This window comes from Nicotiana tomentosiformis, chromosome 7, assembly GCF_000390325.3.
Source record: "Nicotiana tomentosiformis chromosome 7, ASM39032v3, whole genome shotgun sequence".
In the NCBI taxonomy this organism is placed as follows: domain Eukaryota; kingdom Viridiplantae; phylum Streptophyta; class Magnoliopsida; order Solanales; family Solanaceae; genus Nicotiana; species Nicotiana tomentosiformis.
The window spans coordinates 118146659-118165086 of NC_090818.1; the positions used below are offsets into that span (position 1 = coordinate 118146659).

The following is an 18428-nucleotide window of genomic DNA, read 5'->3' on the forward strand; positions in this document are numbered from 1 at the left end:
AACCATGTTGAATCATCTACCTCAAAGGGTACTGGCACAAGTGTTTCAGTTGGTCGGCTTTAGCGAGCAATTTCTTGCTCTAGATCTAGATCTCTACCATATCTTAGACTCACCGCCATAAGCTGCTTCTGGCCCTGCTCGTTTGGATTGACATGGGTGTCCGTATGTAACGTCCCTTGGGGATGATTATTCAGAGCCATCGATATCTGTCCTAGTTGAATCTCAATGCCTTTGATAGTTGAGTCGTGCGATACTACCTTTTCTTGCATCTGGTGGGCCTTTTCTTCCATTTTCCCGCTGGACCCAATGAGTTATTGCAACATTCCTTTAATTTCAAACAACCCATCATCTTGTCGCACTATCTGTTGTTGTTGTGGCTGTTGATAAGTTGGCTGCTGATTTTACTGGTTGTATCCCTGTTGCCTTTGGTAAGGCACAACTTGACCCTATGGTCACATAGCCCCGGGATTGTTGCTATTATTGTAATGATGTTGTGCTGGTCTATATTGATTATTTTGTTGCCCCCAATTCTGACCACCTTGTCTCTGTCCTCCATAGTTAGCCACATAGTTCATATTTTCCTGATAGTTCTGGTTGTCACTTTCAGCACTCCACGAGCATACATATGGTTGGTTAATGCATGGTGTACCCTTATTAGTCGCATCAACTATGTGTACCTGCTTCTTGTCTTATTCATCAATCTTTTTGGTGAGGATACTCATTTGCATCATCAGAGTGGCCATATTCTCGGCTATGGAGTTGTTTGGGTCCAAAGCTACTGAGTGAACGATAGGAGTGATTGTATAGTCTCTTGTCATCCATCCTGAGTTTTGAGCCATTTTATCAAGTAAGATCTTGCATTCTCTGAATGATTTGCTCAAAAATGCTCCACCTGCTGAAGCATCAACATTGGCCTTCAAGATGTCTGCCAATCCCATGTAGAACCTTTGCCCCAACATCTTATCTGGAATGCCATGATGTGGACACTTAACCAGCATACCTTTGAACCTCTCCCACGTTTCTTGCAGTGTTTCAGTTGGTTTCTGCCTGAAGCTCAATATCTCATCAACTTGTTTGGCAGTCTTATTAGGTGGGTAGAACTTGTTCAAAAATTGCTTGACTAATTCCTCACAAGTAGTGATGGAGTTTATTGGGAGTGAATTGAGCCAAGTCTGAGCCTCTCCCGTCACTGAGAATGGAAACAACAATAGCCTTATTGCTTCCGGCGTCACATTTGGTTGCCTTTGCGTGACACATATCGACAGGAAATTTTTCAGATGCTACCGAGGATCTTCAATATAAGACCCTGAGAACAGTCCTTTGTTCTACAACAAATGTATCATGTTATTTGTGATTTGAAATGATTCCGCTAGTATTTGAGGGACTATAATTGCGGTTGCCAAATTTTCGGAGGTGGATTGTGCCCAATCATACAAGGATGCTTCTGGCACAAGAGGCACCACACCCTAATTGTTCGGGTCATTCGCATTATTTTTGTTGTTTGGGTTTTCTATTACGTCATCCATGTCTAGTTCGATTCGTTTTGTTGAGTTCTATTGTTGTTTGTCCTTCTTGTTTGCACGATTCAACGCCTTGAAAACTTTCTCACGATCTGATAATGCTTCGAACAATTCACCAGTTCTTGAGGAGTTTCTAGGCAAGCACTTATAACACCCAAGACTACAAACGTTAGAATTTCAATGTATTTAGTTTAAAATGAAGAAAATTGGCTACACTAAGAATTCTAGCACTTCTTTTAGCTGCAATTAATAACATCGTTAATTTCCCGGCAACGGCGCCAAAATTTGATCACGCCCAACTTTGCCTTATAAAAAGGACTAAGCGGTCGTCGCAAATATAATCTGGTTAACAAGTCCGGAGTCGAATCCCACAGGGAATTAACCTACTAAGCACATCTACTAGACTCACACAAATTCACGCAATTAATCTTTAGAAATACTAAATAACAAATTGGATGTTAACTAACTAAAGATAAAGTAATGAAAATACAGTAATTAATAACTAACGACGAACAGCTTGTAGACAATATTTGGAATGATCTAAGGTTATGATTTCCCCTATTGTCGGAATCCTTTTCGCCACGTTTCCTATAATTTTATCTAAGTTTTCTCTACCGATCATGAGCGCTTTGAGTGTCGTAATTCTCTTCTGAGTAACTACCACAATTTACTAGACATATTCTTCCGAACTACGCTAGCTGGCACTAAGTCACGGCTCACTCAGATTGCACCAAGGTTTCGTTATTCCTAATCCCACCTTTAAACCCTCCGTATTGATCCCTCACATACGTTAGGAGTAATGTTATTCAAAAACTATCTAAATATGCATTCTCTTCCGAGCAATACACACTAAATAGGCACAGTCAATTGAGAGCTATACAATCAACCACAATATAAACGTAGTTGAACAAATAGAAAAAAAACTACGACAACTCTATATTAAACGTAATAGGAAAATCATCCTCCAATAAGTTCCATCAAAACCCTAGATTAGAAGTTTACCTATTCATATTCATAGTAACAAATTTCCAAGTATTTTGCATAAATAAATTACAAAGAAAAGATGAAGGAATTTAGAACTCGATGATTCTTTCCCCCAAAAATTGTTCCACGAGCTATTCTTGCCTCAGGTCGCAAAAACTCCCTCAAAAGTGGTGTTTAATGACTATTTATATGTGTAGGAAAAGACCTAAACAACATAGCCCAAGTCCAAGTCCAACAAGGAGACGAAATAGGCTTTTAAAATCCGGATAAGGCTCGCTACGAATCTCGCCTTGCGAGGCAAAACGCGAGCTTCACCTCGCCTCAGAATGTGCGGTGCAAGCCCTGTCGCGCGCTTCAATCTCGCCATAACCCTTGCGTCGCGTGCTTCTACGCGAGCTAAAGAGCTCGCCTCGCCTGCTCTAATGCGAGCCACTGGGCTTGCTTCGCCTGCTGCTTTATTTTCCCTCTGCTCAATTCTTTCTTTCTTCTTTCCTATTGTTTTCGAGCATGATTTACACTTCAACTATTCACTTTGCTCCAATTTCATCTCCAATGTACCTATACATAAAATAGACTCAATTAAGCATAAATATAGTATAGTTTAGTATTAAAGCACCTAAAATATAAGTTAAGTAATGTACTAAAAATATGGAATTATAGCCAAACATCAATCTGTCAATAACCCTAGGCAAGATTACTCCATAATGGAATAAGTATTCATCACAAGAGTATTAGGAGAACAAGAGGACATTACAATTCCCAAATCCAAACAAACTTCCGTATTGAATGAATTGGATCAAGTATTTTGCGTTTCCGTTGTTTCCTTCCTTCTTCTTTCCCAAAAGTTACTCTCCAAATCCCAGATACCCTCTTTTAGACGAGCTGGGCTTCATATAGGTCAAGAGGAGTCGCCTCCAAAATTACAAAAATAGGCTTGGGAAATTTTTCGGACCAGACGTGCGCGGTCGCGCACCTGGGCAGGTGGTCGCGCATGTGGCCGCGCATGTTTGACAGTGTTCTGCTCCAAGTGCACGCCCAGTGCGCGCTCGCGCACCTGGGTGGCTTCCTGCTCCATCGTCGTTTCTCTTCATCAAGTGCATTATTGTCCGTTGATCCTCGATTACGATCCCAACTTAATCCATGGGCTTTTACTTAGATTTCAAAGCTCCAAAATAGCTCGAATTAGCTCCAAAACCTCATCGTAACTCGGAATCGCTCCTACACAACATAAAACACTCAGTACAAAATCATACCATTTAAAGCTCATACACTAGTAAAGTTCAGCGAATTAGTAATAGTACTTTGGACCGTTTTATCCCATCAACTGATATCAGAGCCAATTGTATGCGGGACGAGTATGGAGATGATGGAGTGCGGCATGGGGCCTGACTTAGTGGCTTTGTCCATCTACGGGCCGGTTTATGACACAACCTTTGGGCTTCAGTGACCGTAATTACTCGAATCATGTGGGTGACACATAGTTAATCTCCAAATTATCCCATGAATGGTGATAGTCATGTGAAACTTAGTTCAATGGGAAAATTGTGGGTATGTATGAACAAAGTCCCATATCAAAAATAGAAAAATTCTACTTATAAGGTGTTGGATATTTTTAATGGTGTGAGGCCTTTTTGATTAAAAAAATGTATAGGTTTGGCCCAAAACAGACAAAATGAATCTACTTTCATTAAGTGATTTATTAGATAATCGAAAACAAAGGATCTTGAATACTATTCGAAATTCAGAAGAACTGCGTGGAGGGGCTATTGAACAACTCGAAAAAGCTCATTCTCGCTTACGGAAAGTCGAAACCGAAGCCGAGCAGTTTCGAGTGAATGGATACTCCGAAATAGAACGAGAAAAGTTGAATTTGATTAATTCAACTTATTAGACTTTGGAACCCAATTGTGTCGAACTTTCCATTTTTGGAATAGTTATGGAATCTCCATGAATAGGATCAAACCTTATTCCATGGTATTTACATGAGGTTCCTCTTTAAGAAAGTCCCCGAGAGGGCTTAGTTGATCCATGATTTATGTTTCATCTTTCGTTTCCTTTTCGTTTGTTTCGAGAAATCTATCGATCAATTCCGATTCTTTCTTTTTCTCTTGATTCTTTTCCGATCGAGATGTATAGATCCTGTTCATGGATTAACGAAAATGTGCAGATGGTAATCGTGGTTGATTCGAGAATCTTACGCGGCGGAGCGAACGATAGACATCATGTTAAGATTATCTTTGAGCCCAACTGTTTATTGTATCGAAAAACCAAATACACTGTTTTTGTTTTTTTTAGTGCATATGAATTTTGAGCTGCGATCATTAGTTCTAGATGAATTTTCGTGAGGGACATAAAGCTACAAAAGAAGAAGAAAAATAAGAAAAGTAGAATCATTTGGAAGATGAAATTATGGACACATATTACCCACGGCTAGTCCTTAAAAGTAACGAAAAGGAACCAAATGGACAACATTTGCGTCAAAAATGCACTCTTCTTTTGCTTTTTCTAAAGTTCGAAACAATTGAATGTCAATTTGAAAAAGAAAATAAACGTGAAGATAGCGAATACTTTATTTGAAACATTGTAAAAGTACACTATGCCTATTAAAATAGTGGAAAATAGTGGGACCAATTATATCTTTCTGTAAAAAGAAAAGAGAAAATCCAAATATCCCTTCTGTTAAAAAGGGATTGTATTCTGGTCAAATAATTAAAATTCCTCTAAAATTTTCTATCAAAGAAATTAAAGCCCTTTGAAAAGAAAATAGAAAAAAGCTTTTATAAGCTCGATACCTAGGTATATAATATCAATTTCATAAACTTTAAGAAAAACCTAATAAAATTCGTGTTGGGCATTGAGAAAATCTGGCAAAATTTCTTCAATTTTTACACATTAACCAATTGAACATAATATTCTTATATTACATGTCATTATAGGCGAAACTAGTCTTGACTATATTTTTATTAATACGGTACTTATGATTTTCTGAGTCGAGTGTCTATTGGAAACAAGCTTTCTATCCTCACAAGGTAGGGGTAAGGTCTGCGTACATACTACCCTCCCCAGACCTCACAGTGTGGGATAATACTAGGTATATTGTTATTGTTGTATCATAGGCGAAACTAGCTAGGGATGCAAGGGGTTCATCTGAACCGTCTTTCCGAAAAATTATACTTGTTTATATAAGGTCAAAATTATTTTTTATGCATATATAATTGACGTTGAATCCTCTTGACACAACCTAATAATTAATTTCGTGTGTTTATTTTATTATATTTTAAGTTCTCTTAGAGAAAATTTTAGCTCCGCTGCGTCATTAATCAAAATGATATATGAAGAGTGAATAAAAGAGTTTTGTCACTAAGTGATTGGAGATGGGGACATTAATTGGCCCATCTTCTCACTACTATTTGACAAACGTATGAAACACTTGTAGTGAAATGTTGGGTAGATGGTGTATTTGATGCAACCTCTTTGGCCACTTTGTTAATCCAACGACTGCAACTCCTTTCAGAATCTCTTTGTTTTTGTACCCACCCCATTTCCAATTAGAAAGAGCCACTTCAAGTTTTTTCTTATTTTTTATTCGGTTCTGGTATCGATATTGAAGTTCGACTAATTCAAATTTCATTGAGCAAGGCCTATTAAAAGAGGTTGCTTTTTCTACCAATTTTTTTTTTATTAACTAGACTCGAATCTGATACCTCTTATTACGGCCAGAGCGATATTAATCATAACTCTTGGGGGTAGTACTTGAAGTTAGTAAAACCTAAGTAACCATTTGGTTACTTGAAAAAAGAGAAGGAAAGTGTCAGAAAGCTTGTCTCGTCTTCTGTTTAGAATAAGAAAAAGAAAATGCTAGTTAAGAAGATTAATTTTGGATGAATAATTTTAGTTCTATGTCATGACATTGATAGTTGACGATTGATACTAAAAGAGATTTGTGGTAATAGTCATGTTTGTCTAGTTCCATTTCGCGCGGAAAAAATAATTCTACTTCGTTGAATATAAGGAATTAGTATAAACAAAACCAAAAAGAAAAACAATAAAAAAGAAGTAAGAGGGGAAGAATGCAATTACACGTATGGGTGTACATAGATCGGGTTGGTTCAGATTTTTTAATTACCAAACCAAACCAATTGTATCGGATTATTAAATCTAAAGACCAAACCAAACCAATAAAAGTCGGATTTTTCAATCTCGGATTTTCGTATTTTTCGGGGTTTTTTTTCATAAAGTCTTCATAGCACAAAATATAGAATTTGTGCTCCAAATATTTTTTTAATCCTAATAAGATAGAACTATATAAGGTGTTTTTCAATAAAATAACATAAATATGAGATGAGTCATGGCTGTAACGACCCGACCGATCATTTTGAGAGTATTAGTCCCGAACCCCTAATTATCGCTCCCTCTATTTTATTTTTGGATTTTGTGACTTGCCGGGAGGATTTATTTTTGTTTCGGAGTAAAATGGGACACATAGTCCCTAAAATAGAAGTCTAAGTCGTAGGAATCGACCGTAGTTTGAATTGTGTGAAGACGACTCCGGAATAGAGTTTTGACGGTCCCAATAGCTCTGTAGGGTGATTTGGTCTTAGGAGCGTGTTCGGATGTTGAATTGGAGGTTCGTAGGTCATTTTAGCGTAAATTGGCGAAAGCTAGAAAATTTGATGATTTTTGAAAAGTTTGACCGGTAGTGGACTTTTTGATATCGGGGTCGGATTTCGATTCCGAAAGTTGGAATAGGTCTGTAATGTCAATTATGACTTATGTGCAAAATTTGTGGTCAGTCGGACTTGATTTGATAGGTTTCGACGTCGGATGTAGAAGTTTGAAGTTTTAAAGTTCATTAGGCTTGAATCGATGTGCAATTCGTATTTTTAACGTTGTTTGATGTGATCTAAAGGCTCGACTAAGTCCGTATGATGTTTTAGGTCTGTTGGTAAGTTTGGTTGAGGTCCCGGGGGCCTCGGGTGGATTCTGAATGGTTAACAAATCAAATTTGGACTTGTGAGAATGGCTAAAGGTACCAGCTCTGGTGTAATCACACCTGCGCAAGATTGACAGTAGGTGCGAGTCCGCTGAAGCGACATGTTGATCGCAGGAGCGGGCTGGAGCAGTGTGGGCAGAGGTCACAGATGCGAGGGAAGTTACGCATCAGCGAGATCGCAGATGCAAAGGAGGCAGCGCAGAAGCGGAAGGGACCTGGCATGGGGGGCTCCGCAGAAGCGGCCTTCGTCTCGCAGAAGCAGAAGTTCTGCAGGAGCGAAAGAAACCCTAGAAGCGGGTATGTCATCGCTTATACGATGCCGCAGATGCAGCTAAGTGTCCGCAAAAGCAGAAGTGCTAGACAGAACTCTTAAATACAAGGGTTCGCGATTTTTGCCTCATTTTTAACATTTTGAGCTCGGGTTTTGGCGATTCTTGAGAGCATTTTCGAGGTATTTCTTGAGGTAAGTCTCTTGTACGTATTTTTCATCAATAACCTTGTTTCTCCATTGATTTTTCCATCTAGATTATGTATGTTTAAGGTGGAATTTAGGATTTGGAGGCTAGGGATTTGGAGAGTTAAATTTGGGGATTTGGGTGGCGACTTGGTGTTGGATTTTGGTAATTTTGGTATGGGTGAACTCGATATCGAATGGGTGTTCGTATTTTGTGACTTTTACCCGATTCCAAGACGTGGGTCCGAGTCGACTTTTTAAGGAGATTTTTTTATTCTTTGCTAAAGTCGTAGATTTATGATTTAAATTAGTTTCTTATAGTTCTATTCATGATAACTTTTAGCTAGATTTGGGCCATTCGGAGTCGGAAAAATTGAGGGAAAGGCATCCTTATCGATTGATTGAGCGAGATTTGAGGTAAGTGACTTGTCTAACCTTATGTGGGGGAAATCCCCTTAGGATTTGGTACTATTGTAACCATTTGTGATATGTGAGCGCCATGTACGCGAGGTGACAAGTGCGTACACGGTCTAATTGTGGAAATTCTAGTTCTTGATGAGTAAATTTCTTTTGAATTCCTTAACTGAGTTGCCTTAGCATGTGTAGTTGTCATGTTTAGCCTAGTATCGCATGTCTACTTGTCTTAACCTTTACTTGAAATTCGTGCAACATGCTTAGTTAAATTACCTGTTTTCTTGATTATTGTATTCGGTCTTTAACTGTAGGATTCCTTTCCGTAAATTCGTGGTTGCATAATTTATGAGTTATATATTTACTTTGGGACTACGAGGCGATACCTCGGGAGATCCCCCCTGTCTTGAATATTTACTTTGGGACTACGAGGCGGTACCTCGGGACATCCACATGTCTTGAATATTTACTTTGAGACTACGAGGCGGTACCTCGGGATATCCCCCTGTCTTGCATATTTACTTTGGGACTACGAGGCGGTACCTCGGGAGATCCCCATGTCTTGCATATTTACTTTTGGACTACGAGGGGGTATCTCGGGAGATCCCCATGTCTTGCATATTTACTTTGGGACTAAAAGGCGATACCTCGGGAGATCCCCCATATCATGCATATTTACTTTTGGGACTACGATGCGATACCTCGGGATTCCCCCTGTTGAGCATTTACATTTGGGTTACGAGACGATACCTCGGGAGTGCCCCTGTTGTTTACCTTTATTTGTTGTGCTGTTATTTTCTGAAACTTCTCGTTGTTTAACTTCTCTACTACCTTGCTTATCTTTTTAACCAGTAGGGCCCTGATCTGACCTCGTCACTACTCTAACGAGGTTAGGCTTGTCACTTACTGGGTACCGTTGTGGTGTACTATTACTACACTTCTGTACATCATTTTGTGCAGATCCAGGTTCTTCCTACCAGACCAGATACCAGTGAGCTGGACCATACGTGGAGACTTCAAGGTATATCTGCCAGCGTCCGCAGACCTCGGAGTCCCCCTCTATCATTATTCTGTTGTGTCCCTTATTCTTCTTAGACTTTGATGTATAGAGACACTTAGTATTTTCTCTTAGAAGCTTGTGACTTATTTCTATCGAGTTTTGGGCGTTGTAATTATTTAAAACGCAGTTTCTATTTATATATCGTGTGTTGAGACTTGAGTACATATTATTATTTAGCTATTCCGCAAATTGTTAGACTTACCTAGTCTTAGAGACTAGGTGCCATCACGACATCCTACGAAGGAAAAATTAAGGTCGTGACAAGTTGGTATCAGAGCTCTAGGTTCATAGGTGTTATGAGTCACAAGCAGGTTTAGTAGAGTCTCGCGGATCGGTATGGAGACGTCTGCACTTATATTCGGTAGGCTTTGGAACTGTTAGGAAAAGCTTCACTTCTTTGATTCCTTATCGTGCGAGATTTTGACTTCGGATTCTAAAATTCTGTCTTTCTATTCTCTCACAGATGGTGAGGACACGTACAACTGGATCAGACATCCGTGCCCCCTGCTAGAGCCATGAGAGGCCGGGGCCAGGGTAAAGGCTGAGGACGTCTACGTGGTGCAGTCAGAGCACCCGCACGAGCTACCACAGAGGAGCAACCAGTAGCTCCAGTTGCAGGGCAGGCACCTGAGACGCCTGTTACTGCACCAGCCCTCCAGGAGACTCTAGCCCAGTTTCTGAGCATGTTCAACACCTTGGCTCAAGCAGGATTGATACTACTTGCTCCTGCCATATCTCAGGCCGGAGGAGGAGCACAAACTCCTGTTGCTGGTACCCCAGAGCAACGGGTACAGGTCGACCATGTTCCAGAGATCATACCGATGCAGCCGATAGCCCCAGTTTAGCCCGAGGTTAGGGAAGCAGTTTCTGAAGTGGAGCAGCTCAGGTTCGAGAGGTACAAGATGTACCACCCTCCTACTTTCAGTGGCTTGGCGTCAGAGGATGCCCAGGGTTTTCTTGAGGAGTTCTACCGTATCCTCCGTACTATGGGTGTTGCAGAGACTAGTGAGGTTTCTTTCACTATATTCCAGCTTAGAGGAGAGGCCTATCAATGGTGGCGCGCATATGATTTGGGTAGTCCGGTCGAGGCAGCTTCACTTACTTGGACTCAGTTCTCAGATATGTTCTTGAGGGAGTATATTCCCTAAAGTCTCATAGATGCATGGCGCACAGAGTTTGAGTAGTTGCGCCAGGGTTCTATGACCGTGTCAGAGTATGCGGTCTGATTCAGTGATTTGGCTAGGCATGCACCAGCCTTGGTTGCTACTGTTTGAGAGTGGGTTTGTCAGTTTATTGAGGGGATCAACCCCAGTATCAGATTGAGCATGGCCCGGGAGTTGGAGATGGATATTACGTACCAGCGGGTAGTAGGGATTGCTAGGAGGTTAGAGGGAATTCTGACTCGGGATAGAGAGGAGAGAGAGGCTAAGAGGTCTCGAGAGTTTGGCACTTATAATGGTACTCGTGCCCCAGCGGCAGGGGTTATATGGGTCGCCCTGTTTATTCAGCACTTTCAGCCGCCAGCGGTACTCCGGCCACTACTAGGCCCCAGGATCCTTATTATGCACCGCCAGTGTCTAGTGTGCCTCCTGTACGGGGTGCTTTCAGTCGTCAGTCCAGTCGATCAGGCCCGAGCTAGTCACAACAGCCACGTCCTACGAGAGCTTATTTTGAGTGTGGTGACACTTGTCATGTGGTGAGGGATTGCCCCATATTTAGGAGGGGTACGCCTCCACAGATTTCTCAGATACCGCGTACTCTACCAGGTCCTCAAGCTATGGTTACAACACCAGTTACCACCCCACCTACACAATCAGCTAGAGGTGGAGGTCGGACAGGTAGAGGTCGCCCTAAAGGGGGAGGCCAGGCCAGATATTATGCCCTTCCTGCTAGGACAGAGGCAGTTGCATCAAATTCTATTATCACAAGTATTGTTCCGGTCTATCGTAGAGATGTATCAGTCTTATTTTATCCAAGCTCCACTTATTCCTATGTGTCATCTTATTTTGCCCCGTATTTGGGTGTCTCCCGTCATTCTCCGAGTTCACCTGTTTATGTGTCTACACCCGTTGGTGATTCTATTGTTGTTGACTATGTGTATCAGTCGTGTTTGATTGTTCTTAGTGGTTTTGAGACCAGAGCTGATTTATTATTGCTCAATATGGTGGATTTTGATGTTATTTTGGGCATGGACTGGTTGTCTCCCCATCACACTATCCTTGATTGTCATTCCAAGACGGTGACGTTGGCTATGCCAGGTCTACCACAGCTAGAGTGGAAAGGTACCTTATATTATATTCCTAGCAGGGTTGTCTCATTTCTTAAATCTCAGCGAATGGTTGGGAATGGGTGTGATGCGTATCTGGCCTATGTGAGGGATGTTAGTATTGATACTCCTACCATCGAGTCTGATCCGGTAGTGAAGGACTATTCATATGTATTCCCAGCGGATCTTCCGGGCTTGCCGCCCAATAGGGATATTGACTTTGGCATTGATTTGTTACCGGGCACTCAGCCTATTTCTATTCTACCTTATCGTATGGCCCCAACAGAGTTGAAAGAATTAAAGGAATAGTTGCAAGAGTTGCTTGATAAGGGCTTCATTCGGCCCAGTGTGTCGCCTTGGGGTGCTCCTGTCTTGTTTGTGAAGAAGAAGGATAGTTCTATGCAAATGTGTATCGATTATCGCCAGTTGAACAAAGTTACAATGAAGAACATGTATCCATTGCCACGTATTGATGACCTATTTGATCAGCTTCAGGGTGCCAGAGTGTTCTCTAAGATCGACTTGCGTTCAGGCTATCATCAGTTGAAGATTCGGGAGCCAGATATCCCAAAGACTACTTTCAGGACTCGGTATGATCATTATGAGTTCCTTGTGATGTCTTTTGGACTGACCAATACCCCAGCAGCATTCATGCACTTGATGAATAATGTATTTCATCCCTATCTTGACTCTTTCGTCATTGTGTTTATTGACGACATTCTGGTGTACTCCCGGAGTCGGGAAGATCATGAGCAACACCTGAGGACTGTGCTTTAGACCTTGAGAGACAAGAATTTATATGCAAAATTTTTGAAGTGTGAATTCTGGCTAGATTCAGTGGCATTTTTGTGTCATGTAGAATCGAGTAAGGGGATCAAGGTAGACCCGAAGAAGATTGAAGCAATACAGAGTTTGCCCAGACTATCCTCAACTACGGAGATCCGGAGTTTTCTTAGCTTGGCGGGGTATTACCGTCGATTTGTAGAGGGTTTCTCGTCTATTGTAGCACCTATAGCCAGATTAACTCAGAAGGGTGCTCCATTTAGGTGGACCAAGGATTATGAGGAGAGCTTTCAAAAGCTAAAGACTGCTTTGACTATAGCCCCAGTGTTAGTGTTGTCTATCGGTTCGGGGTCCTATATGGTGTATTGTGATGCGTCGCGCATCGGTCTCGGTGCGGTGTTGATGCAGGACGGTAGGGTGATTGCCTACGCGTCTAGGCAACTGAAGGTGCATGAGAAGAACTATCATGTCCACAACCTCGAGTTAGTAGCTATTGTTCATGCCTTGAAGATCTGGCGGCATTATTTGTACAGTGTCCCTTGTGAGGTTTTCACCGAAGTCTACAACATCTGTTTAAATAGAAGGATCTTAACTTGTGGAGGTTGAGATGGTTGGAGCTGCTTAAGGATTATGACATCACCATTCTCTATCATCCCGGAAAGTCCAATGTGGTGGTCGATGCCTTGAGTCGCAAGGCGGAGAGTTTGGGCAGTTTAGTATATCTACCAGTAGCAGAGATGCCTTTAGCCTTGGATGTTCAGGCCTTGGCCAACTAGTTTGTTAGATTGGATGTTTCTGAGCCGAGTTTTAGCTTGTGTGGCTTCTCAGTCTTCTCTTTATGATCGTATCAGAGAGCGTCAGTATGATGACCCTTATCTGCTTGTCCTTAAGGACATGGTTCAACACAGTGATGCCAAGGAGGTCACTATTGTAGATGACGGTGTATTATGGTTGCAGGGCATGCTATGTGTGCCTAATGTAGATGGGTTGCATGAATTGATTCTTCAGGAGGCTCACAGTTCACGGTATTCCATTCATCCAGGTGCCGCGAAGATGTATGAGGACTTGAAGAAGCACTATTTGTGGAGGCGGATAAAGAAGGACATAGTGGAATATGTAGCTCGTTGCCTAAATTGTCAGTAGGTGAAGTATGAGCATTTTTGGATTGCTTCAGAAGTTAGATATTCCATAGTGTAAATGGGAGCGGATCACTATGGATTTCGTTGTTGGGCTCCCACAGACATAGAGGAAGTTCGATACAGTTTGGCTGATTGTGGATAGATTAACCAAGTCAGCTCATTTCATTCCTGTGGTTACTACTTACTCTTCGGAGCAGCTGGCTCAGGGTTACATCCGCTAGATTGTCAGGCTTCATGGCGTATCGGTATCTATCATCTATGACCGGGGTACGCAATTTACATCATGGTTCTGGAGATCCGTACAGCGTGAGTTGGGTACTCGTGTGGAGTTGAGTACAATATTTCACCCTCAGATGGACGGACAGTCCGAACGCACTATTCAGATATTAGAGGATATGCTTTGTGCGTGTGTGATTGATTTTGGGGGTGCTTGGGATCAGTTATTGCCACTTGTGGAGTTTGCCTACAACAATAGTTATCAGTCGAGCATTCAAATGATGCCGTATGAGGCTTTGTATGGTAGATGGTGCCGGTCTCCAGTTGGTTGGTTCGAGTCGGGCGAGGCTAGGCTATTGTGTACAGACTTGGTTCAAGATGCCTTGAAAAAAGTTAAATTGATTCAGGATCGACTTTGTACAGCCCAGTCTAGGCAGAAGAGTTATGCGGATCAGAAGGTTCGCGACGTTGCATTCATGGTTGGGGAGCGGGTCTTGCTCCTAGTTTTGCCCATGAAGGGTGTTATGAGGTTCGTAAAGAAAGGCAAGTTGATCCTTAGGTATATCGGGCCTTTTGAGATTCTTGAGAGGATTGGAGAGGTGGTTTACAGACTTGCACTACCACCTAGTCTCTCTGCAGCTCATCCAGTATTCCATGTTTCCATGCTCCGGAAGTATCACGGCGATCCGTCTCATGTGTTGGACTTCAGCTCAGTCCAGTTGGATAAAGATCTATCTTTTGTTGAGGAGCCAGTAGCCATTTTGGACAGACATGTTCGAAAGTTGAGGTCAAAAAACATCGCTTTTGTGAAGGTTCAGTGGAGGGGTCATCCGGTCGTGGAGACGACTTGGGAGACCGAGCATGATATCCGCAACCGTTATCCTCATCTTTTCACCACTTCAGGTATGTCTCTATACTCGTTCGAGGACGAACGTTTGTTTTAAGAGGGGGAGGATGTAACGACCCGGCCGGTCATTTTGAGAGTATTAGCCTCGAACCCCTAATTATCACTCCCTCTATTTCATTTTTAGGTTTTGTGACTTGCCAGGAGGATTTATTTTTGGTTTCGGAATGCAATGGGAAACATAGTCCCTAAAATAGAAGTCTAAGTCATAGGAATCGATCATAGTCTGAATTGTGTGAAAATGACTCCGTAATGGAGTATCAACAGTTCCAATAGCTCCGTAGGGTGATTTTGGTCTTAGGAGCATGTTCGGATATTGAATTGGAGGTCTGTAGGTCATTTTAGCGTAAATTGGCGAAAGCTAAAAAATTTGATGATTTTTGAAAAGTTTGTCCGGTAGTGGACTTTTTGATATTGGGGTCGGATTCTGATTCCAGAAGTTGGAATAGGTGTGTAATATCAATTATGACTTGTATGCAAAATTTTAGGTCAATCGGACTTGATTTGGTAGGTTTCGGCGTCGGATGTAGATGTTTGAAATTTTAAAGTTCATTAGGCTTGAATCGATGTGCAATTCATATTTTTAACATTGTTTGATGTGATCTAAAGGCTCGACTAAGTCTGTATGATGTTTTAGGACTTATTGGTAAGTTTGGTTGAGGTCCCGAGGGCCTCGGGTGGATTCCGGATGGTTAACGGATCAAATTTGGACTTGTGAGAATGGCTGAAGGCACCAGCTCTGGTGTAATCGCATTTGCGCAAGATTGACCACAAGTACGAGCCCGTAGAAGCGGAATGTTGATCACAGAAGAAGGCTGGAGCAGTGTGGGCAGAGGTCGCAGATGCGAGGGAAGTTCCGCATCTACGAGATCGCAGATGCGAAGGAGGGAGTGAAGATGTAAAATGGACCTGGCATGGGGGAGTCCGCAGAAGCGGCCTTCGTCTCGCTGAAGCGAGTCCGCAGAAGCGGAAGTTCCGCAGGTGCATAAGAGGAGACCGCGGGAGCAAAAGAAACCGTAGAAGCGGGTATGTCGTCGCTTCTGCAACACCGCAGATGCGGCTAAGTGTCCTAGAAGCGGAAGTGCTGGACAGAACTCTTAAATACAAGGGTTCGCGATTTTTGCCTCATTTTTAACATTTTGAGCTCGGGCTTTGGCGATTCTTGATAGAAATTTTAAGGTATTTCTTGAGGTAAGTCTCTTGTACGTATTTTTTATCAATAACCTTTTTTCCCCATTGATTTTCCCACCTAGATTGTGTATGTTTAAGGTGAAACTTGGGAGTTGGAGGCTAGGGATTTGGAGAGTTGAATTTGGAGCTTTGGGTGGCGACTTGGTGTTGGATTTTGGTAATTTTAGTATAGGTGAACTCGATATCGAATGGGTGTTAGTATTTTGTGACTGTTACCCGATTCCGAGATGTGAGCCCGGGTCGACCTTTTGGATAGATTTTTCGATTCTTTGCTAAAGTCATAGATTTATGATTTAAATTAGTTTCTTGTAGTTGTATTCATGATATGTAATAGCTTTTGGCTAGATTTGGGCCATTCGGAGTCGGAAAAATCGAGGAAAAGGCATCCTTATCAATTGATTGAGCGAGATTTGAGGTAAGTGATTTGTCTAACCTTGTATGGGGGAAATTCGCTTAGAATTTGGTACTGTTGTAACCATTTGTGATATGTGAGCGTCGTGTACACGAGGTGGCGAGTGCGTACACGGGCTAATTGTGAAAATTCTGGTTCTTGATGAGTAAATTTCTTTTGAATTCCTTAACCGAGTTGTCTTAGCATGTGTAACTGTCATGTTTAGCCTAGTATCGCATGTCTACGTGTCTTAACCTTTACTTGAAATTCGTGCAACATGCTTAGTTGAATTACCTATTTCCTTGATTATTGTATTCGGTCTTTAACTGTAGGATTCCTTTCTGTAAATTCGTGGTTCCATAATTTATGAGTTGCATATTAACTTTGAAACTATGAGGCGATACCTCGAGAGATCCCGTGTCTTGTATTTTTACTTTGGAACTACGAGGCGGTACCTCGGGAGATTCCCCAGTCCTGCATATTTGCTTTGGGACTATGAGACGGTACCTTGGGAGATCCCCATATCTTGCATATTTACTTTGGGACTATGAGGCGGTACCTCGGGAGATCCCTCTGTCTTGCATATTTATTTTGGGACTACGAGGCGGTACCTCGGGAGATCCCCCTTGTCGTGCATATTTACTTTTGGGACTATGAGGCGGTACCTCGGGGGATTCCCCCTATTAAGCATTTACATTTGGGTTACGAGGCGATACCTCAAGAGCGCACCTGCTGTTTACCTCTATTTGTTGTGCTGTTATTTTCTGAAACTTCTCGTTGTTTAAATTCTCAGTCATTTCAAAATACTATTATTTCTTCTACCTTGCTTATCTTTTTAACCAGTAGGACATTGACCTGACCTCGTCACTACTCTACCGAGGTTAGGCTTGGCACTTACTGAGTACCGTTCTGGTGTACTCCTACTACACTTCTTCACATCTTTTTGTACATATCCAAGTTCTTCCTACCATACCAGATACTAGTAAGATGGACCGTACATGGAGACTTCAAGGCATATCTGCCAGCGTCCGCAAATCTCGAAGTCCCCCTCTATCCTTATTCTGTTGTTTCCCTTATTCTCCTTAGACTTTGATGTATATAGACACTTAGTATTTTCTCTTAGAAGCTTGTGACTTATTTCTACCGGATTTTGGGAGTTGTAATTATTTAAAACGCAGTTTCTATTTATATATCGTGTGTTGAGATTTGAGTTCATATTATTATTCAGTTATTCCGCAAATTATTAGGCTTACCGGAGACTAGGTTCCATCACGACATCCTACGGAGGGAAAATTGGGGTCGTGACAATGGCATTGTACTAAAATATTCAACAATAAAGATAATAAAATCACATAACATAAGTATTATTAATAAGCCATAATGAAAACAAACATAATTTAAAATTGCTAATAAATTGCTCAAATAAGTACGACTAATAAGTACTATTATGTACATGACTAAACACTAAAAGAAAAATAAGTTATGCATTTTATCTAAACCACGAAAAAACTAAAAAATAGATATCCAACACTATTTTCATTTATAATATAATTGAATTGAATGTCTTTTATTAGCATTAGTATAGATTTGATATTTGTTTAGGATTTATTTGAATTACTAATATTTATAAACTATAAAACTTATTGGAGCATCTAAAAATTATAAGTTCAAGTTTGAAATAATACGTTAAAAGATAAAAGTATGAAAAAGCTTAAGAAATATTTATAAACTACACTACAATAAATATTTTTATGTATTAAATATATTTAAAACTTTTATACATATAATGTCGGGTTAGTTTGCTTTCGATTTGACTTTTTTAGTTAAAACCAAACCAAACCAAATCAAATATGGCCGTGACCCATGTTTGGCAAAATTAATTAAATTTGGTTATTTGTAGTTGGCCTAAAGTATGTTGTCATCAGAATTTAGTGACATCATTGCCCTGCCTTCTTCAACTACCATGATTGACCAACGAAGGTTATGGTGGAGTGATATATTTTATTCTTAACCAGAGGTCTCGGTCTTGGACCATGAATATAGTATCGCCTTCGTTAGGAAGCGCTTTACTCCCCAACATGACACAAATTTGGATTTAGTCGAACCTCAATACTAA

The 18428-nt window shown here is 41.2% G+C and overlaps 1 non-coding gene across 1 annotated transcript; it reads left to right on the forward strand.

The window, feature by feature from the left end:
* The first annotated feature begins 969 nt into the window (after positions 1 to 969).
* On the forward strand, positions 970 to 1076 carry LOC117275881 (small nucleolar RNA R71). The gene has a single exon (XR_004506109.1). It is a non-coding gene; the product is annotated as a small nucleolar RNA R71 (small nucleolar RNA).
* The last annotated feature ends 17352 nt before the right edge of the window (positions 1077 to 18428 follow it).